This window comes from Amia ocellicauda, unplaced genomic scaffold (genome assembly GCF_036373705.1).
Source record: "Amia ocellicauda isolate fAmiCal2 unplaced genomic scaffold, fAmiCal2.hap1 HAP1_SCAFFOLD_32, whole genome shotgun sequence".
Taxonomy (NCBI): Eukaryota; Metazoa; Chordata; class Actinopteri; order Amiiformes; family Amiidae; genus Amia; species Amia ocellicauda.
This window is the reverse complement of record NW_027102887.1, coordinates 117,356-123,204: the sequence shown is the minus strand read 5'-3', so window position 1 is coordinate 123,204 and position 5,849 is coordinate 117,356. Positions and strand designations below refer to the sequence as shown.

At 39.2% G+C, this 5,849-nt stretch overlaps 1 non-coding gene across 1 annotated transcript; it reads right to left on the bottom strand.

The window, feature by feature from the left end:
* Positions 1-5,090: 5,090 nt before the first annotated feature.
* LOC136730547 (U5 spliceosomal RNA) lies at positions 5,091-5,205 on the bottom strand. Its single transcript, XR_010809341.1, has one exon. It is a non-coding gene; the product is annotated as a U5 spliceosomal RNA (small nuclear RNA).
* Positions 5,206-5,849: the final 644 nt, after the last annotated feature.

Sequence of the window (5,849 nt, the reverse complement as noted above, 5' to 3'; positions counted from 1 at the left end):
AACATCAATGAGGATCTTAATGTCATTTTTAAATTTAAGATCGACAATACCGACTACGTCGTGTTCGCTACTTCGGAGTCCATGAAGTGTTTCAGGTGTGGGAGCGAGGGGCATGTCGTGAGGAACTGTCCCGAGCAGGACAGGGAGCGGGAGGAGGAGCGGGGCGACGCGGGGAGGAATAGAGACACCGGCCCGCAGCCACAGATGCAGCGGGCAGACAGAGATCGAGCCCCGGCGGAGGAGACAGTCGCCGGTCGGACCGATGGTACCACTGATGCCGTGACGGGGGAAGAGCTGCCCGGAGGCGATGACGCACAGCTGGGGGACGGGGTCGAGGCAGCGGGGGATAGTGACGACCGAGACGCCGGGGGGAGATGGTGTTGAGGCGGTGCACGGGGCGCTGGTTAGTGACGAGGAACAACCTCAGCAGCCAGCAGACGGGCGGACAGACACACAGGGTGTAGCCGAGGAGGAGGCAGGGCCAGGCTCGGCGGTACAAGCCGAGGCGCCGGGTGGAAAAAACGCACTAAGAAGGTGCTGGGAGGGAGCACGGACGGTGTTGGTAAATAGTGGCAGTAAAAGAAGTGGTGGCACAGTAGTGAAGCTGGGGTAGCGAGCGGCTTGGTGGGGAAAGGTCCGGCTACACGCTGGAGCATCGCGGCTCGGAGTGACAGTGAGGGCGGCTTCACGGATTCCTCTCTCGCCTCCTCGTCCTCGGTGAGTCAGAGCTGCAGTGAAGGATATCAGGAGGTTTTTAGAGAAAACGAAGGGAAAGAGGTCTGTTGTAGTGGAGCAGTTTTTCCCAGATCGTGCACGCCTGCTGGCCTCTATTAAGTTTTTACAGAAACCCTGACCTATCAATTTGTACAACACTCACTGAAAACCATGGTTGGGGTCAATTCCTGTTTTTCAATTCCAATTCCTCCTACAAATCAATTCAAAATTGCAATTACTTTTTGCATTCACAGAATATTCTTTATTGGAATTGAATTGAAAAGGGAATTAAAAATTGAATTGGAATTGACCCCAACCCTGTTGAAAACAAAACAAAAAATACAGATCTGGTTCTTCAAATCTTCACTCTGGTTTCATTCTGTGTCGTAGTTCATTTATCTTGCTGTTAATTGCACCACCAATTACACTCTTTGGGGTACTGGGCAATTTTTTCAAGGTAGCCCCTAAAAAACATGTATCACATAGATTTAATGACTTGCACATAGATATATAAAAATCTTTTAATAAACATACCACATATCTTTGAGAAGGGTTCATTAGTTACATATTGCCACAGTAAATCAACATTTTTGTGTGTGGGTGTATTTAAACGTTTTGGTGTATGCTCTTAAACTTGTCTTACACTAGTTCATAGTAAAATCTGTACTTGGCGAAGCAGCTATGCAAAGGCAGTCTTTTCTCCATTAATACCTTGCTTAAGCATTACATTGATGTGGCACAACTGGACTGAAATGTGAAGTATTTGCTCAAAAGTCAAATTTAAATGAGACATGAACGTTTATATTGTCAAGGATCCCATGGCACTATTCATTATTATTATGTATTAATATGTCTGAAGCATTAATCCAAGGTGATTTACAAGGTGTTGTTGAAAGAGTGACGTGGCTGAATTCTAAGTCAGGCTTCCCTCAATCAGGTCTAACAAATTTGTTATGACTCCACCTTTACTGCTGTGTAGTAATCTGCTGGTACAAAATGGCTGCACCCCAGAGGGTGGTGGGTGAAGTGAGTCTGTAGAGCACTTCGGGATCTTTCCAGCTGCTACATGTAAGGTATTATTATTTATTAATAAATTAACTCTAGTCTCTGAAACTAAAACAAAGGCCAAAGGAACATTTCAAATGCTAACCCTTTGTGTTCTATACAGTTAAAAAGGAGAGTTAGAAATTTTGTACAACAGCATTTACATACCATATATGGCTTCCACCTTTAAGCGATCCAGAGGTGTCTTTTTCTCCGAAGTTGGATCTCTCTTGCTGCCACCACCACGAAGATTGCTCTTTAATAATGTTGGAAAGTCAAAGACAGCAACTGTCAGGGTTCTTGCATATGACGTATTCGTGCTGCACCTCTCTGCAAGGATCCAGGACAGTTTGTCAATGTAAACTCCAGTGCCTGGGAATATTTCCACCTAAAAGACAATGGTAAATAAAAAACAAGTTTATCCCCAAACTATTCTTATATTATGTTAAGTGGAATACATTATCAGTAAGGCTGTGATTTTGTTACAGAAATGTGTTATTAAAGACCACAGTATGTCTCAATTCTAAGTTTATTAATTTACAGACATAATAAAGTCAGTGAATCTGTGACACCCATAATTCAATTACATTCTTATTATCAACTATAACTATGAATATAACTGATAATGTAGCATCATTAGATTGTTTACAACCAATATTTGTTTTCAATATATATATTTTTACCTTGTCTTTGTAATATTGTAGACCAAGAGTGTTATACCTGTTTTGGTGATTCTTTGTCAGATTCAGAACAATTTGCTGTGGGGCTGTCAGAACCACTTGATGGTGACACACTTTTGTCTTCATTGCTGATAAATGTGGCTTTTGTTACAATTTTTTTCAGATTGTCCAAAAGGTCTGGAATCTCTGGAGAAAAAAACCTTAGTATTAAATGATAATCATTTCTAGTAATATATTTAATACAAAGTGAAAACAAAACCATCAATGCCTGCAATTATACTTGAGAGACTTGCTCTATGTTATTGGCAAACTGACCTTTTTGTGGGTCATTAACATTAGCTACGAAAAATATAAAAAAGATAAAATACAAGAATTACCAGGTCTAATGTAATGCATATAGTCATTAATGTAGGATTATGAAGTTATGTTGAAAAACTTTATTTAATAATCAGTATTATTAAACTATTAGACAGTGCACATTAAGAGTCTGTATTGTGGTTCTAGATTACTTCAGTATGATCAACTATAATACATTACTCTGGAATCTAAATTACTGAAGAATAACATTTATCAAGGTAAGGAATTATTTGCTATAAATAAAAAAACTTACCATCAACCATACGGTTTCGAAGACATTGGTTTTCATTTTTAAGTCTTGTGTTTTCCTTTTCGAGCTGCTTAACGTTTTGCTGTAGCTCAACTTCACTGGACTCTTTAAATGTCTGTAGAATATGACGGGATCTAATTCTTGAAGCTCCATCGGTTTTCTTTCTTATTTTGTGCTGTATTCAGAGAGGAAAAGAGTTTAAAATGAAAATATATATATATATATATGAATATGATTAAAAAAAAACAATCCTGCAATACATTTATTTAATATTTGCAGTAATTATCTCACCGGTAACTGTGGTTCATCAAGGTCACTATCATCTGAAATTTGAAGTTTTTTGTTTGGTTTAGGTACTCTCTTCATTTTAGGACAGGGCATTTTTGTTAGGTCATTAAGTTTTCTTCTTAGTTCGCCTTCTTTTCCTAAAATAAAAATAAAATAAATAAAACCCTGCATTATGTCCACAGATATTTGGGGATTATATTTATTTGTCATAAAAATACTGTGCTTTGACCATACAAATTAAGATGAACAGCCAACACTGAATCAAAACTGAAGTTAAATTATATCTGGTTTAATTTATTTTGTGATTTGGGGGATTTTATTGTAAAGCACAACACACAATAAATCGTTCTTACAAATGCCAGTCAAGTATGACGAGTTTTAGCGCCCTCACCACCATCTACCATGTTATAAGAGTATGTTAGAAGTACAACACATTAATAACTTAAACATTCATTTCAAATATACTGTGATTGTATATATCAAATAGCATGTAAAGACTTTAATGTTTTTTTTTTTTTAAATAAACATTGTTACCAGTCATAATGATCTGCGCTTCATGGACAGGCCATCCACCTTTTGGAGGTTTGTTCGTGTCTCTCCACTCTGCTCTGAAGTTTCGAGTCGTCTCTTCGTCATCATCAGCAATGCTGAATAAATCAAAATTGCGAAAGCAAGCAGTGGGAATCACGCTGTAAGAGTCTTTGTCGACCCCGCTTTCCCACTTCACCAACGCGTGCATCACCGCCATACTACCTTCACCTTCTCGTCCGTTTTTTCTGCGCCTTTTTCCCCCAACAAGTCACGGCACAAAAAACAGTCCCGCTCTGCATTCTGGTACTTGGCGTTCTTAATAACACCAACAGGGTGTAATCGCATAGACCACTCGAGTATAAAGTACTACATATCCCATCTGTTACAGTTTTTTTTCATCTTCTGAAACTGCAATTTAGCACTTTCAACTGTTTCTTAGTGATTCCTAGAATTACTAACCGGTATTGTAGTCAATGTGTTTATAACCTTTTTTGTTTAACGATTTGTGTGTTATCATATGCGATCCCATGGTCTTTGATTTGGTCACGGAAGTGATTTGTCTTTGATTTGTTGATCTAGAGTTGAATTTTAATTAGTTTTTCCCTTTTGTATTATTAGTGTAGTGCTACATTTAGTCATTGTTTTTAAATAAATTTGACAATTTATATCTTTGGAATTGGTGTCTGCGTCCAATGATTACAGAAATTGAGTTCTACAAGACTCCAGGATTCGTGATAAGGTGATACTATGAATTCACTTCTTTAATTGAAATTTAAAAGTGTACCTTACGCTACATATATATATATATATATATATATGTATGTATGTATGTCCAATTGCTTTGACAATACAAATGAATAGAATTGAGAGGGAGAGAGAGAGAGAGAGACAGACAGACAGACAGACTGACAAACAGAAAAACAGACAGACATAGACACACACACACACACACACACACACACAGAGCCAGCCAGCCAGCCAGCTCAGCGATGACATCACGAGCCTCTCTCAGCTGACTGCTATGACATCACAGAGCACGTACATTCCGTTGCTTGCCGTCTGTCAACCACTCAGTCACTGCCAGCCAGACTGGCTGGCTGGCTGGATGGGGGGGCTGCTTGCTGCTGCTGCGTACCTTAGCAAGCTTATTTGCTTGACCGGCCTTCCTACTCCTCTGCCCACATGCCCACCTATGCCCGATCTGCTGTTCACCTGGATCACAGCTCCGCCCCAACAAGGCAGATCCTCCCAAAAATGGTACAAACTCACCCACGATCCCCTCCACGGAAAGCTTTAGCAAAAGGCAAAAGCGTTATACGTAATGAAGAGGAACCCGAGTCCAAGACGCATCCGACCAGCCATACATATTTGTGTGTATTAAAGATCACATTTTCTTACATTTAGTTTTTCTGTACTTTATTACATCTTATTGTGATTTATAAATGTATTGTTTCTTTTCCATATGTATGTATGTATGTATGTGTGTGTGTGTGTGCCTGTCTCTGTGTGAAAGTGAGTGTGTGTGTGTGTGTGTATGTCTGTCTGTGAAAGTGTGTGTGTGTGGGTGTGAGTGTCTGTCTGTCTGTCTGTCATGTAACTCGCATATCTGTGAGGGCACCATTTTTGCAGAAGAGATGTACACATTTTGGAGCAACATATGCTGCCATCCAGACATCATCTTTTCCAGTGACGTCCCTGCATTTTCAAAAAGATCACATTTTATTACATTTTGTTTATCTGTACTTTATTACATCTTATTGTGATTTATACTTGTAATGTTTCTTTTCCATATATATGTATGTACAGTGGGGGGAAAAAGTATTTGATCCCCTGCTGATTTTGTACGTTTGCCCACTGACAAAGAAATGATCAGTCTATAATTTTAATGGTAGGTGTATTTTAACAGTGAGAGACAGAATAACAGCCACAAAATCCAGAAAAATGCATTTCAAAAAAGTTATAAATTGATTTGCATGTTAATGAGG